The 17,158-nt window shown below is 38.7% G+C and overlaps 1 long non-coding RNA gene across 1 annotated transcript in view; it reads left to right on the plus strand.

Moving 5' to 3' along the window:
- LOC138989200 (uncharacterized) overlaps positions 1-1,416 on the plus strand; it is a 63,507-nt gene extending 62,091 nt beyond the window's left edge. Inside the window, exon 3 of the long non-coding RNA XR_011465453.1 lies at positions 1,336-1,416. This is a non-coding gene — a long non-coding RNA (uncharacterized lncRNA). The remainder of the gene's footprint in view (positions 1-1,335) is intronic.
- Positions 1,417-17,158: the final 15,742 nt, after the last annotated feature.

The following is a 17,158-nucleotide window of genomic DNA, read 5'->3' on the forward strand; positions in this document are numbered from 1 at the left end:
GAAGCATTGCACGGTTCAGGCTAAATCTCAGCCACAGTGCCAAGTTGTGTTGTTTGATTGGCACTGAAAGGAAACAATCTGAGGGCTGCCCCACCTCCTACCATTGCCTCCTCATTCTTTTCCTCACAATCATCTCTCATCAAAATCACACCCAGAGCTAGAGCAAACTCTTTAGTTAAACCCTTAATGATGGAGGAGTTATGGGATGCATTTCTCCATCACACAACTAAAAATAAAGCAAAAATAAACCACTAAATAAATATGTTTTTCTGGATTTGTAACACTGTGCTTTTTAAAATTCTGTGATTTATTGTGAATTATTTTTTTAATTTTGAAGAAGTGCCCTTTTTACTTCTAATTATATCTATTTATATATAATACTTTAAAAATATATTTATTTGGCTGCACCAGATATTAATTGCAGCACACAGAATCTCTTATTCTTTTTAGTTGTGGCATGTGGGATCTAGTTCCCTGTCTAGGGATCGAACCCAGCTCCCCCTGCATTGGGAGCATGAAGCCTTAGCCATTGGACCACCAGGAAAGTCCTTGTCTAAAACAATTTTGTATCAAATTTTGTGTTCTTGGTTGTGTCTTCTTTTATTTAAAGAATGCCCTAAAAACTCCATAAAACCTGGCTGCTTCTCTGACTATGATATTTCTTATACCTATACATATTTTATAAATGTTTCACAATACATTGAATATTTACTAAAAGTTGATAAGTTCTTTTAAAAGAAAAAAACAAGAGCAAAGGTTTTGCCTTAGGAAATAATCCTGATGTGTTATTCAATTTCAGTTCCAGTTCTAGGTTTAAGTTTCCTCCTGGTGCCTGGTTCCTTTGCGTGAGTGTGTATTCAGTTGCTTCAGTCGTGTCTGACTCTTTACAGTCCTATAGACTGTAGCCCTGGAAAAGGAAATGGCAAACCACTCCAGTATCCTTGCCTGGAAAATCCCATGGACCGAGGAGCCTGGTGGGCTGCAGTCCATGGGGTCGTAAAGAGTCCGGCATGACTGAGCAACTAACAGACAGACTGTAGCCCCCCAGGCTCCTCTGTCCGTAGGATTCTCCAGGCAGTAATACTGGAGTGGGTTGCCATGCCCTCCTCCAGGGGATCTTCTTGGTTCAGAGATCGAACCCATGTCTCCTGCATTGCAAGTAGATTCTTCACCCACTGAGCCCCCTGGAAAGCTCCTCAGTTCCTTTATTCATACTTAATTCTAGTGTCTGTGTTTCTATTATTTCTCTTTCTCATTCTTCACCTATTATTCTACCATGTCTTCCAACACATGATCCTCCTTCATAGTCCTTAAAGTCTCAATTTTCTGTTCCAGTCCAGTTCCTGAGATGATTATGCAGCCATGCCTATGTCTGACGTGGTCTTGGGGAGAATTCCAGTCCCTCTCCAGAGACAGTGAGTACAGTGAAGAAGTTACTTGCATCCCTCCTACTAGCATTATTTTTCGTGAATACTAGTGGTACCTCCTGTTTTCTCAGGCCCCAAACCCAGAATCCACTTTGATATGGCATTCTCTTTTACTTCCTGCATCCAGACTAGTCTTGCCAGCTCTTCATTTTTCCTTCCATTCAGTTTTTTCTCCACTTCCATCATTTGTTTTCAAAAGTTTCTTGCCAGCAATGTAATGATGGTCATTATTTATATTGTCACTTTCTCTGGTCCAGACACTGTGCCAAGTGTTTTACCCTTTATAAAAACATGATGAGAAAGATGCTATTATTATCCCTTAAAAATTTTTTTTGGATAAGAAATTCAGCTTTAGAGATATGAGTAACTGGTCAAAAGTCATTCAGCTTACAAATGGCAGAGCCAAACATCAAATTCAGGATATTTGGCAAGAATATCCTAACTGCAACTATATTAGTCACTCCACCATTTGCCTGATATGCCTAAACTCTCACTTCCATATTTCTTTCTACATACTAACTTTTCAACGGGTTTCCAGTTTAGACAGGATGAAGTTCAAACTTCATTACATTAACTCTAGAGCTAAACTCTCTTTGTGTACTTTATATAATCATGCCCTCATCCATGCCCTCCTCCTTTAGCTAACCTTATTTAATTCCTATCTATACTTCAGTTTCTCAGTTCTCACATTCTCTCGGGCGATTCCCAAGTCCACAACCCATAACCATCTCTTCAGTTTCTTAACAATAATTGCCATATGCTGCTTGATATGTTTATTTATTTTTATTATTTGTGTATTTATTTATTTTTGCTTCTTCATATGTCATTCTTTTCCTCCCCTATTAGTCTGAATAAGGATCCTAACAGATCTTTTTATTCTTCACATTTATAGAAACCTTGTATAGGAGCTCAGCAATTATATGTTGATTGATTTGCTGAATTTCTTACAGCAGACTCGGGTCTTATTTTAGTAATTCACAACAGTGATATATGAATTAATTAGAAGGGTTTTTAAATATGATCTTCTGGGATACACCCCCCATAATGGACAACACTTCGATGATATCTCTCATTCAGGGCTAATCACCCCTCCAAAGCCAGTGAAAAAGATAGTTTAACACTAGGGACTGAGTCATAGCATCAGGTGTCCTGGAGTTCCCAGAATATTTTTGTCACCACTTCTTTCAAAGCAAATTGAAACTATTGTTAAAAAAGAGCTTTAGACTAAAAGAAGCTGAGATGTGAAAGGAACTTGAAAACAACCCAAAAGGTCAATTTTAAGGATGCTAAAGCAAACCCATACCCTTGCTTTGACTAGCTCTCAGGCTCTAAAAACTTCTGGCAAGTTCAGTCACTAGAAACCAGAACTATGCAAAGGGTCAGAAGAAGCTAAAGTGGCCAGGAGGTTGTACCATCCACACCATTTCCTATCACCCATCACACATCAAGGCAAAGGCAGTCACATCTGTTTTCAGTGATACCAAGGAGTTGATGGGAATGGGCAGTTGATCCCAGGGATTTCCATCAGTGCTTCTGTAGCTCCAGCAATATACTAATCTCTAGAAGGTTGATGCTTTCTCAAATTTAAGCAGTGTGGATATAAGCATCTTTAGAAAGCTTTGCTATTCATATTGACATAAAACATACATATGAAGTAAAAACACTGCTTGTTATGCAAATTCAGCTTCCAGATCACTCCACTGTTTACCTTCCAGCCATTTTGTTGCCATTGAACCTACTCTATATTAAATTCTGGAGCTGCTCCAATAAATAGGCAAATTTGTGGCCATTGGTATCAGTTCCCTTGCAATCTCTCTTAATAAGGTAACGTTCTCTTCCATATTCAGTTTCTAAAATGTGCATCTTTTTTACATTTTATTTTATTTTTTAACTTTACAACATTGTATTGGTTTTGCCATATATCAACATGAATCCACCACAGGTATACACGTGTTCCCCATCCTGAACCCTCCTCCCTCCTCCCTCCCAGGTACCATCCCTCTGGGTCATCCCAGTGCACCAACCCCAGGCATCCAGTATCATGCATCAAACCTGGACTGGTGACTCGTTTCATATATGATATTATACATGTTTCAATGCCATTCTCCCAAATCATCCCACCCTCTCCCTCTCCCACAGAGTCCAAAAGACTGTTCTATACATCTGTGTCTCTTTTGCTGTCTCACATACAGGGTTATCGTTACCATCTTTCTAAATTCCATATATATGTGTTAGTATACTGTATTGGTGTTTTTCTTTCTGGCTTACTTCACTCTGTATAATAGGCTCCAGTTTCATCCACCTCATTAGAACTGATTCAAATGCATTCTTTTTAATGGCTGAGTAATACTCCATTGTGTATATGTACCACTGCTTTCTTATCCATTCATCTGCTGATGGACACCTAGGTTGCTTCCATGTCCTGGCTATTATAAACAGTACTGTGATGAACATTGGGGTACACGTGTCTCTTTCCCTTCTGGTTTCCTCAGTGTGTATGCCCAGCAGTGGGATTGCTGGGTCATAAGGCAGTTCTATTTCCAGTTTTTTAAGGAATCTCCACACTGTTCTCCATAGTGGCTATACTAGTTTGCATTCCCACCAACAGTGTAAGAGGGTTCCCTTCTCTCCACACCCTCTCCAGCGTTTATTGCTTGTAGACTTTTGGATAACAGCCATTCTGACTGGCGTGAAATGGTACCTCATTGTGGTTTTGATTTGCATTTCTCTAATAATGAGTGATGTTGGGCATCTTTTCATGTGTTTGTTAGCCATCTGTATGTCTTCTTTGGAGAAATGTCTGTTTAGTTCTTTGGCCCATTTTTTGATTGGGTCGTTTATTTTTCTGGAATTGAGCTGTAGGAGTTGCTTGTATGTTTTTGAGATTAGTTGTTTGTCAGTTGCTTCATTTGTTATTATTTTCTCCCATTCTGAAGGCTGTCTTTTCACCTTGCTTATAGTTTCCTTTGTTGTGCAGAAGCTTTTAAGTTTAATTAGGTCCCATTTGTTTATTTTTGCTCTTATTTCCAATATTCTGGGAGGTGGGTCATAGAGGATCCTGCTGTGATGTATGTCGGAGAGTGTTTTGCCTATGTTCTCCTCTAGGAGTTTTATAGTTTCTGGTCTTAACGTTTAGATCATTAATCCATTTTGAGTTTATTTTTGTGTATGGTGTTAGAAAGTGTTCTAGTTTCATTCTTTTGCAAGTGGTTGACCAGTTTTCCCAGCACCACTTGTTAAAGCGATTGTCTTTTCTCCATTGTATATTCTTGCTGCCTTTGTCTAAGATAAGGTGTCCATAGGTGTGTGGGTTTATCTCTGGGCTTTCTATTTTGTTCCATTGATCTATATTTCTGTCTTTGTGCCAGTACCATACTGTCTTGATGACTGTGGCTTTGCAGTAGAGTCTGAAGTCAGGCAGGTTGATTCCTCCAGTTCCATTCTTTTTTCTCAAGATTGCTTTGGCTATTCGAGGTTTTTTGTATTTCCATACAAATTGTGAAATTATTTGTTTTAGCTCTGTGAAGAATACTGTTGATAGCTTGATAGGGATTGCATTGAATCTATAAATTGCTTTGGGTAGTATACTCATTTTCACTATATTGATTCTTCCGATCCATGAACATGGTATATTTCTCCATCTATTAGTGTCCTCTTTGATTTCTTTCACCACTGTTTTATAGTTTTCTATATATAGGTCTTTAGTTTCTTTAGGTAGATATATTCCTAAGTATTTTATTCTTTTCGTTACAATGGTGAATTTAATTGTTTCCTTAATTTCTCTTTCTATTTTCTCATTATTAGTGTATAGGAATGCAAGGGATTTCTGTGTGTTGATTTTATATCCTGCAACTTTACTATATTCATTGATTAGCTCTAGTAATTTTCTGGTGGAGTCTTTAGGGTTTTCCAATTTGGATTCCTTTTATTTCTTTTTCTGCTCTGTTTGCTGTGGCCAAAACTTCCAAAACTATGTTGAATAGTAATGGTGAAAGTGGGCACCCTTGTCTTGTTCCTGACTTTAGGGGAAATACTTTCAGTTTTTCACCATTGAGGATAATGTTTGCTATGGGTTTGTCATATATAGCTTTTATTATGTTGAGGTATGTTCCTTCTATTCCTGCTTTCTGGAGAGTTTTTATCATAAATGGATGTTGAATTTTGTCAAAGGCTTTCTCTGCATCTATTGAGATAATCATATGGCTTTTATTTTTCAATTTTTTTTTTTTTTTTTACCCCATCCTGAACCCTCCTCCCTCCTCCGTCCCCATACCATCCCTCTGGGTAGTGTATTACATTGATTGATTTGCGGATATTGAAGAATCCTTGCATCCCTGGGATAAAGCCCACTTGGTCATGGCGTATGATCTTTTTAATGTCTTGTTGGATTCTGATTGATAGAATTTTGTTAAGGAATTTTGCATCTATGTTCATCAGTGATAATGGCCTGTAGTTTTCTTTTTTTGTGGCATCTTTGTCAGGTTTTGGTATTAGGGTGATGGTGGCCTCATAGAACGAGTTTGGAAGTTTACCTTCCTCTGCAATTTTCTTGAAGAGTTTGAGTAGGATAGATGTTAGCTCTTCTCTAAATTTTTGGTAGAATTCATCTGTGAAGCTGTCTGGACCTGGGCTTTTGTTTGCTGGAAGATTTCTGATTACAGTTTCAATTTCCGTGCTTGTGATGGGTCTGTTAAGATTTTCTATTTCTTCTTGGTCCAGTTTCTATTGAAAGATCAGCTGTTATCCTTATGGGAATTCCCTTGTGTGATATTTGTTGTTTTTCCCTTGCTGCTTTTAATATTTGTTCTTTGTGTTTGATCTTTGTTAATTTGATTAATATGTGTCTTGGGGTGTTTCACCTTGGGTTTATCCTGTTTGGGACTCTCTGGGTTTCTTGGACTTCAGTGATTATTTCCTTCCCCATTTTAAGGAAGTTTTCAACTATTATCTCCTCAAGTATTTTCTCATGATCATTCTTTTTGTCTTCTTCTTCTGGGACTCGTATGATTCAAATGTTGTAGCATTTAATATTGTCCTGGAGGTCTCTGAGATTGTTCTCATTTCTTTTAATTCGTTTTTCTTTTTTCCTCTCCGATTCATTTATTTCTACCATTCTATCTTCTAGTTCACTAATCTTATCTTCTGCCTCTGTTATTCTATTTGTTGCCTCCAGAGTGTTTTTGATCTCATTTATTGCATTATTCATTATATATTGACTCTTTTTTATTTCTTCTAGGTCCTTGTTAAACCTTTCTTGCATCTTCTCAATCCTTGTCTCCAGGCTGTTTATCTGTGATTCCATTTTGATTTCAAGATTTTGGATCATTTTCACTATCATTATTCAGAATTCTTTATCAGGTAGATTCCCTATCTCTTCCTCTTTTGTTTGGTTTGGTGGGCATTTATCCTGTTCCTCTACCTGCTGGGTATTCCTCTGTCTCTTCATCTTGTTTATACTGCTGAGTTTGGGGTGTCCTTTCTGTATTCTGGCAGTTTGTGGAGTTCTCTTTATTGTGGAGTTTCCTTGCTGTGTGTGGGTTTGTACAGGTGGCTTGGAAGGTTTCTTGGTTAGGGAAGCTTGTGTCGGTGTTCTGGTGGGTGGAGCTGGATTTCTTCTCTCTGGTGGTATTTCTTCAGGATGTTGTGCATTTTGGCCACATCTTCACTCGTGATGGTCTTGATGATATACCTCTTGTTGTAGGATGTGTGGAATCGCACTCCACTGTGGGCCTGGGAGCCATTGGGAAGAGGTGCACTCCGGGTCAGGGAATTCTGAGACTAAAATACAAGAATCCTGTGTCTGAGGCACCGTCCAACCTGGACAGGAGCTCCCTGGGTGGAAGTGACTGTCAGCGCTCAGCTGAAAATTGCAAGACTTCACCCAACATGAGTTCAGGAATGGAAAATGAGGGCTCACAACCAGCCTGAGTTGCCAGGTAGGGCAATTTGCCTAAAATGTGCATCTTTTTGAAATCACCAAGCTCCTTGCAGACCACTGATCCATCACCATCGCTGAAAATCCCTCTTGTATGTGAGGTCACATCGTCTAGATTTCCATCTGTCTCCATTTTCCCTGTCAACTTCTCCAAGTCACATAACACAGTCTCAGGACACAAACTTACCATTTTCTCTTTTCTAGTCTGTACGTTATAGCTTCTGAACAATGGCCCAACCAATAATGTACTCTCCTCAGTTTCCTCAATTGCAGTGACTTTATTTCTGTTAAATTATGGCCACCTGGAGCTTCTTTACTTTTTAATTCTTACCTCAAAAGTTTACTTGTCTGTCCATAATATTTTCTTTTTAAAATATTTATTTATTTATTTGGCTCCACTGGGTGTTATTTGCAGCATGTAGAATCTAGTTCCCCAACCAGCGGTCAAGCTTAAGCCCCCTACATTGAGAGCATGAGGTCTTAGCTACTGGACTGCCAAGGAAGTCCCTGTTCCTAATTTTATATACTGGCTCCCACTGCCTATTGTTTTAGGGTTCTCCAGGAAAGTAGAATCAGTAGAATGTGGGGAGGGGTGGATGGATAGAGAAAGAGAGATCTATTTTTAAGAAATTTGCTCATGCAGTTATGGAGGCTGGCATGTCCAACATCTGAAGAGTAAGCATTTTAGTTCATTTAAGTTGCTGTAACAAAATGTCACATACTAGGTAATGAATAAACAACAGAAATGTGTTTCTTGTGGTTTTAGAGGCTGGGAAGTCCAAGATTAAGGTACCAGTGTGGATGTATTCTTATGAAGGCCTCTTCCTGGTTCATAGCAGGTATCTTCTTACTGTGTCCTCACAGAGTAGAGAGGGCTAGTAATCTGGGTTGGGCTTCTTTTGTTTTTTAATTTTTTATTGGAGTATAGTTGCTTTACAATGTTGTGTTAGTTTCTGCTGTACAGCAAAGTGAATCGTGTATACAAATACATATATGCCCTCTTTGCATTTTCTTCCCATTTAGGTCACCACAGAGCGTTAAGTAGAGTCCCCTGTGCTATATAGTAGGTTCTCATTAGTTATCTATTTTATACATAGTATCACACAAAGGTCCATCTAGTCAAGGGTATGGTTTTTCCAGTAGTCATGTATGGATGTGAGAGTTGGACTGTGAAGAAAGCTGAGCGCCAAAGAATTGATGCTTTTGAACTGTGTTGGAGAAGACTCTTGAGAGTCCCTTGGACTGCAAGGAGATCCAACCAGTCCATTCTGAAGGAGATCAGCCCTGGGATTTCTTTGGAAGGAATGATGCTAAAGCTGAAACTCCAGTACTTTGGCCACTTCATGTGAAGAGTTGACTCATTGGAAAAGACTCTGATGCTGGGAGGAATTGGGGACAGGAGGAGAAGGGGACGACAGAGGATGAGATGGCTGGATGGCATCACTAACTCGATGGATATGAGTTTGAGTGAACTCCAGGAGTCGGTGATGGACAGGGAGGCCTGGCGTGCCGCGATTCATGGGGTTGCAAAGAGTCGGACATGACTGAGGGACTGAACTGAACTGAACTGAACTGATCAATAGTGCATGTATATCAGTCTCAATATCCCAATTCATCTATCCCCTTACCCACCCCTTGGTATCCATGTTTGTGTTCTGTCTGTGTCTTTATTTCTGCTTTGCAAATAAAGTCAGCTGTAACGTTTTTCTAGATTCCACACATAAATGATATTATATGATATTTGTTCTCCTTCTGACTTCACTCTGTATGATGACTCTAGGTCCATCCACATCTCTGTGTGGGGCTTCTTTTATAAGGCACTAACACCATCCATAAGGGTTCCACCCTCATGAGTTAAGCACCTCCCAAAGTACCCACTTCCTAATACCTTCATCTTTGGGGATTAAGATATCAATATAAGAATTTGAGGAGTTCACAAACATTCAGATCATAGCAGTAGGACAGCAGACTGGAGACCAGGCTAGAGTTTCAGTTCAAATATGAAGGCAGTTTGTTGGCAGAATTCCCTCTCCCTTGGGATAAGTCTGTCTTTTTCTTAAGACCTTCAACTAATTGGACAAGACCCATTCTTATTGTTATCATGAAGGCCAGTCTACTTTACTTATAGTCTACTGACTTAAATGTTCAGTTAAGTTCAGTCACTCAGTCATGTCTGACTCTTTGCACCCCATGGACTGAAGCATGCCGGGCCTCCCTGTCCATCACCAACTCCCAGAGTTTACTCAAACTCATGTCCATTGAGTCATTGACGCCATCCAACCATCTCATCCTCTGTCATCCCCCTTTCCTCCCATGCTCAATCTTTCCCAGCATCAGGGTCTTTTCCAAGAGTCAGTTCTTCACATCAGGTGGCCAAAGTATTGAAGCTTAAGCTTCAACACCAGTCCTTCCAATGAATATTCAGGACTGATTTCCTTGAGGACGAATGGGTGGGATCTCCTTGCAATCCAAGGGAGTCTCAAGAGTCTTCTCCAACACCACAGTTCAAAAGCATCAATTCTTCAGTGCTCAGCTTTCTTTATAGTCCAACTCTCACATCCATATATGACTACTGGAAAAACCATAGCCTTGACTAGATGGACCTTTGATGACAAAGTAATGTCTCTGCTTTTTAATATGCTGTCTAGGTTAGTCATAACTTTCCTTCCAAGGAGCAAGCATCTTTTAATTTCATGGCTGCAATCACCATCCGCAGTGATTTTGGAGCCCAGAAAAATAAAGTCAGCCACTGTTTCCACTGTTTCCCCATCTATTTGCCATGAAGTGATGGGACTGGATGCCATGATCTCAGCTTTCTGAATGTTGAGCTTTAAGCCAACTTTTTCACTCTCCTCTTTCACTTTCATCAAGAGGCTCTTTAGTTCTTCTTCATTTTCTGCCATAAGGGTGGTGTCATCTGCATATCTGAGGTTATCAATATTTCTCCCAGGAATCTTGATTCCAGCTTGCACTTCATCCAGCCCAACATTTCACATGATGTACTCTGCATATAAGTTAAATAAGCAGGGTGACAATATATAGCCTAGACGTACTCCTTTCCCAATTTGGAACCAGCCTGTTGTTCCATGTCCAATTCTAATTGTTGCTTCTTGACCTGCATACAGTTTTCTTAGGAGGCAAATCAGGTGGTCTGGTATTTCCATCTCTTAAAGAATTTTCCACAGTTTGTTGTGATCCACACAGTCAAAGGCTTTGGCATAGTCAATAAAGCAGAATTAGATGTTTTTCTGGAACTCTTACTTTTTTTATGATCCAACACAGTCAGTCATAGATATACATATATTCCCTCCCTTTTGAACCTCCTTCCCATCTCCCTCCCCATCACATCTGTTTGACAGAAAACAACAAAAATCTGTAAAGCAATATCCTTCAATTAAAAATAAATTAATTAAAAAACAAAAAACTCTTGATGACAAAAGAACCTTTTCTTCAATTTTTCTACTCCACATTAATTTCCTATCTCCACTACTATCACTTACTTATACTTACCTCCACTCCAACCACACCAAACAACTTACCCCTCCAAGTATATACCCTGAAGTGCACACCCCTTGTTGCCGGTAATATCTTCTTATCATAACCAGTCATTCTCATCTCAGCTGGGACATCAGCAAGCTCTCATTCTTCTTTGCCAGGCACCATGTATGCCTCCCTCTATTAAACAGCCTTATATCTGTATTCATACCTCCAGTAAAGCTATTTTTCTCATTACTGAATTCTGAGTCTCATCTGAATATTTATTTCATCTTTATAGTCATAATATATTTGTGACAAAATATCTCTCTCTTTAGGAAAGGTAGTTTGTACTTTTATGAACTTAAATAAATTCTTTTGGTTCCATTTCTCCATCTGTACCTTAGATACAAATAATAACAATACCTACCTCAGAGCCATTGTGAGGAATACATAAGATTGTAAATCTAAAGTACATAGAACAATACCTGGGATCTAGTGAGCATTAAATGTATGGGAGCTGTTATTTTTATAACTATAACCTTCAGGTGTTTTTAACATCTTTCAGCAGGGGTGTGCTGGAGCCAGCTTATTTGATTGTTAATATTTCAGGAATTTAGAAAGTCAGTTGTCAGATTTTATAAACTTAGAATTCAATAAATTGTATCAAAAATAAAGGTCATAAATACTCAAAACATCACATCCCACTTATTTTATTCTACTTGAGTATTATCTATGCCTTTGCAGTTATGTAACTCCATTGTAGCAACATGGTGGGCATGCTATGGGAGGGCGTGCATCTCTTCCCAATTCCATTCCAGGGATGTCATGGCGGTAGCTTGAAGATGATCAAAATAGCAATGTTTCACCACAGAGAGTAGCTAATACTCCGAATCAGGTCTTGATTTATTGTTTATTGACTGTTTAGGCTAAAAGTAATGGAGAAAATGTTAATAATGCAAATTACGCTTCACAGTGTGTTGTATCAAGCACCAAAGATAAGAGGTTTCAATTTAATGAATATAGCTGTTATACAAGGGTTGCATCTAGTTCAAAGATAAATCATATATCAGAGTTCATAACAAAACATTTATTGGAAAAGAGGTACCAGGTTGAAATGTAATTTTATCAAATCATGGTTGAATTACATAGAAGAGTTCTACAAAAACTAATAGAAGCACTCTGTGGGAATCAATTGGATATGTGAAACCGACAAAAGATCATTGCTCATTTTACTATTATTTATAAATTGTTTTCTATGAATTCCTTTTACATTTCTTTATATATGTAAACCCTTAAAGCTTTTGTCAGCATTGCAGAAGATAATGAGCTTAGTTCTGCAAGTATACATTTATGCGTGTATGTATGTTCTGTCACTTGAGTCATGTCCGACTCTTTGTGATCCTGTGGACTGTAGCCTGCCAGACTCCTCTGTCCATGGGCTTTTCCAGGCAATAATACTGGAGTGGGTTGCCGTGCTGTCCTCCAGGGGATCTTCCCAACCCAGAGATTGAACCTGTGTCTCCTGCGTTTCCTTTATTGCAGGCAGATTCTTTACCGCTGAGTCACTAGGGAAGCCCTTATATATGTAAAATGTATAATGCTGCTGCTGCTAAGTCACTTCAGTTGTGTCCGACTCTGTGTGACCCCATAGATGGCAGCCCACCAGGCTCCATAATAAACTTATGTAATTAATAAATTTATAATAAACATATGTATACACACTTACATATATGTACATACATATTTACACACACACACACACACACACACGTCTTTTATTCCTAACAGCTTTGTTGTGAAACATTTACCAGCACACCACTGCCTTCAAATTTTCTTATGAACCAAAGGGTGAAAAAAGAGAAAAATTATTTTACCATGGCAGGAAGTTACTGAAAGTAGATGGTGAAAAGGAAAAATGGGTATCACCTTAAGTAAACAATGGAATCATTCAAATGAGAATATATGAAATTAGTAATAAGCTGCCTCAAACTCAGAAGCTTAAAATCATGAGTTTGTTTGTTTTTATTGCTTATGAATCCACATTCTCATCACCTGATTCAGGTTTGGCTGGCCTCACAAAGCATCCACAATCAGCTGGGGTGTCGATGGGACTTTGCTGGTCCAGGATGGTGTCTCGCACATTTCAGGCTGTGGTCTGGCTGTGGGCTGGGGTGATAGGAGTAATTGGGCTGAATGTCTTCATCTACCAACAGGATAGCCCCAGATCATTTTCATACCATCTGGACAAGATTAACATAAGGCCTAGGCTCAAAAGTGGCATAAACACTTCCTCCTTGGTGTGTTGACTGTGGCAAGTCACAATCTAGCTCAGATTCAGGAAACAGAGAAATGAAGTCCACCTTTTAATGGGAGTCTGTGAAGTCACTTTGCAAACAGGGTGGATGTAGAGAGGCATGAACAATTGGGTCATCAATTTACCACCGTGTTTTCTGCCATCTCCATATAGTCCTCTCAGGAGAGTTGAAATATTTACCTTGGTTAAGCAGGTGAATGGGGTCAGGCTAGCTGTAATCAAAACAAAAATCCTCTTTGTTTTTAGACTCTGGTCCTACAGTCCTAGGCTTCCCTGGTGGCTCAGTCAGTAAAGAATCTGCCTGCAAAATCTTGCAAAATCCCATGGACAGAGGAGCCTGGCAGGTTACAGTCAAGGGGGTCAAAGAGTTGGACACGAGTTAGTGACTAGACCGCCACCGCCTGTACTCCTTCCCCATTTTCTGAGTATTGGCAAAATATCTAGACCTAATCTGAAACTGAAAATGTTAGTCCCTCAGTCATGTCCAACTCTTCCCGACCACATGAACTGCAGCCTGTCAGGCTCTTCTGTCCATGGAATTCTCCAGGCAAGAATGCTAGAGTAGGTTGCTATTCCTTTCTCCAGGGGATCTTCCTAACTCAGGTCTCCTGCATCGCAGGCAGATTCTTTACCATCTAAGCCACCAGGAAGCCCAATATGGACAAAATAGCTAAAAGTCAGTTATTCCTCCATTCTCCAAAATGGAGCTTCCTCCATTCTCACAAAAAAGAAGTCCATACATTGTAAATAAGGAATCAAATAAGTAGAATCAAATTATAGAGGCAAAATTTTAAACAGATTTAATAGAATTAAGGAAGCCAAATAAAATTTAACATCCCAAACACAAAGAAAATCCTCAAAATGCCATGAATTTACAAAGCAGAAGTAGACACCCAAAATAAATATGTAAAGGGGAAAAAAAGGAAGGGGAAAAGTTGGTTGCTTTATTTCCAGATAGAAACCCTAAGGTGAAGAAGCAACTACCCTGTTATAAAACCTTCTCTCTCCTTTGAATGCCCTTACCAAAATTTTTAAATTATATATTTACTTATTGGCTGGTGGTTTTATTGATTCCTGTACACCTGGCACCTAACATAATATCTGGCACTACAAATACTATAAATACTTAAATATTGAAGTAATGCTGATGTATGAGATGATTATGATATTCATAGAAAATAAAACCATACAGAAACATTTTTAGAAACATTTTCCTTTTTAGAATTACTTCCTGCATAATCTTCAAAAGTAACAGAGTAGAAAGAAAGGGTACCTCCTAAATGCTGGAAAACATTTGAAGACAACTGTGGTTCCCTCCTTTGGGAGGCTGCAGAGTAACTCCGAAATCATACTGACTTTCACATCTATTCCAACTTATCAGCCTTGTTCCCTCAGCACAGTAGTGTAATCTGCACAAATAATACTCATGAATCTGTTTATAATACTGTGATATGCAGATCACACTCACTCATTCGATTTTCAATCACAGTGGTACTCTCTCTCAAGTTATTTAGTGAATCATGTAAAATAATCCTGCCCACTGATTCACAATTGAATTAGATAGAATATCTATTTAATTAGATATTAGAATATCTATCTAATATCACAATAGAACGATATTTTAATATTCACCAAGTGATTAAATGAGGGGACCTAGCCTGAAGACCAAAAAGACATCATTTCATTTGCTTCTCTAAAACAATTCTTAATTTTATAGGTGAGAAATCTGAAATTCAGAGAAGTCAAGTGATTTGGTTATGTTTACAGTTCATAGATGGTAGATGTGGGATTTGAACTCTATCTAGGATGTCTGTTTCATTCTAAAGCTTTTGTTCGTTCTACCTTCTAACTATACTATTTCATCGCTCTATCTTCCTCATTCAAGATGAGTACATTTCCTTTATTTTAATCTTATTTGGGAAGAAGCTTTATAATTTATTAGTGGAAACATCATAGAAAAGAAAAAGTAGTTCCTAAGCATCTCCTTTTATTCATGGTGCTTCCAGAAAGCATTATGAGCCTAGAGTATGCCATATTTCAGCCTCCAAAATGAACATTCTCACCCGTCCAACCAGTCCATTCTGAAGGAGATCAGCCTTGGGATTTCTTTGGAAGGAATGATGCTAAAGCTGAAACTCCAGTACTTTGGCCACCTCATGCGAAGAGTTGACTCATTGGAAAAGACTCTAATGCTGGGAGGGATTGGGGGCAGGAGGAGAAGGGGAGGACAGAGGATGAAATGGCTGGATGGCATCACTGACTCGATGGACGTGAGTCTGAGTGAACTCCAGGAGTTGGTGATGGACAGGGAGGCCTGGCGTGCTGCGATTCATGGGGTCGCAAAGAGTCGGACACGACTGAGCGACTGAACTGAACTGAAGCATCTCCTTTTATTCGTGGTGCTTCCGGAAAGCATTAGGAGCCAAGAGTATGCCATATTTCAGCCTCCAAAATGAACATTCTTACCCATCCATAATGGGTGAGAATTCTGCTGAAGCAGAATTCAGATCCATAACTAAAATAAGTCCCACCTTCTACTAATGAAGATCCTGAGTCTTGCTTTACCCCTAGTATCATTCATCTAATTCTGGTTGGCACTGGTCCTTGGCTCCACTCCCAGAATCAGTACATTCTCAAGCCAAACCGGTATTCTATTTCATATTATGTCTGCTTTTCATGGTGGGAGTCTCGCAGAAAAGGAAACAGATATAAGCTGTGTAAATAGAGTATATTGTAGGGTTGGGAGTGAAGTAATTTTAGAGGAAGTTTGAAATTTTGCTAAGTAATAGCAATTATGAAGTTAAACACAATTACATGCAACCACCATACATAATATGAAAGAGAAAGACACTATAAACAAGTAGTAAGAGAAGACAGAGGTGGACATCAGTGTGCACACAGGGATAAGAAAAGAACCCTCTGAGGATTAATATAATTTTTTTTTTTTCAGATACCACCAGCATAGGGCATTTTAATTCCACTCACTCTTCTATTTGACTAATTTAGTTTTATGATCTATGCTATTTCTAGCCAGGTGTTCTCTAATCCAGTGCTTTTCAAACTCGAATGCATGAAAATCACCCAGAGAGTTTGTTAAAAGGCAAATTCTGATCCAGTAGCTCTGGGGTGGGGTCTGAGATTCTTTTTTTTTTTTTTTTTTTTGGCTGTGTGACACAGCAGGGAGATCTTAGTTTCCCAACCAGGGATCTAACTCCTGCCCCCTACAGTGGAATCTCAGAGTTTTAACCACTGGACAACCAGGGAAGTCCCTGAGATTCTTCATTTCTAGCAAGCTCACAGGTGGTATCCATGTTGCTGACTTGGAAACTCACTTTGAGTAGCAAAGATTTTGACCAAGAGGCACTTCCTTGGGGGATAACAGGAGTAAGAAGATATAGCACTAGAAAATAAAGTCAAAAAGAACATCTATATTTTACATTTTTTAAAATGCTCAACTTTGACCATAAGCACTGGCATTCCATGCAAGACTGATTGCAGAAGCCTATTATGCTTGTCTTTTAAAAAATAATATTTATTTACTTATTTTGCTGACTTCTGGCTTTGAGAGCAGTTAGTTCCTCAAATGTTAGGTCTGTGTTTATGTAACTCAAAATGAATCTAGACTTCTACTTTCAAGAGTCTAATAAGACTATTTTTTTCTTACATGGATAAATTCACAAAACCACAAAAATAAACATTAACTCCATTCATTTTGTATGGATGTACATATGTCATCTAAATCAAAATTGTGGCTTTTAAGGTCAAAATGCATACAACACAATTTGGGGGTTTCTTTTTGACAAGCAGTAATAAGTTTCAGTCTAGCCAGCAATAACCTATTCTAAGAAAAGGCTTCACAAATACAATCAGGGACACAGATTTGCTTCCTCCTTATAGAAGCTTTAGATTAGAAAGAAGAAATCCAGAAGATTTCTACTCGTAAAATAAAGCAATATCTTTATCGGGAATGTAGTCACTTTTGATACTTCTTATTTCCTAGCTTGG

The sequence above is a fragment of the Bos mutus genome, chromosome 9 (assembly GCF_027580195.1).
Source record: "Bos mutus isolate GX-2022 chromosome 9, NWIPB_WYAK_1.1, whole genome shotgun sequence".
NCBI classification, from domain to species: domain Eukaryota; kingdom Metazoa; phylum Chordata; class Mammalia; order Artiodactyla; family Bovidae; genus Bos; species Bos mutus.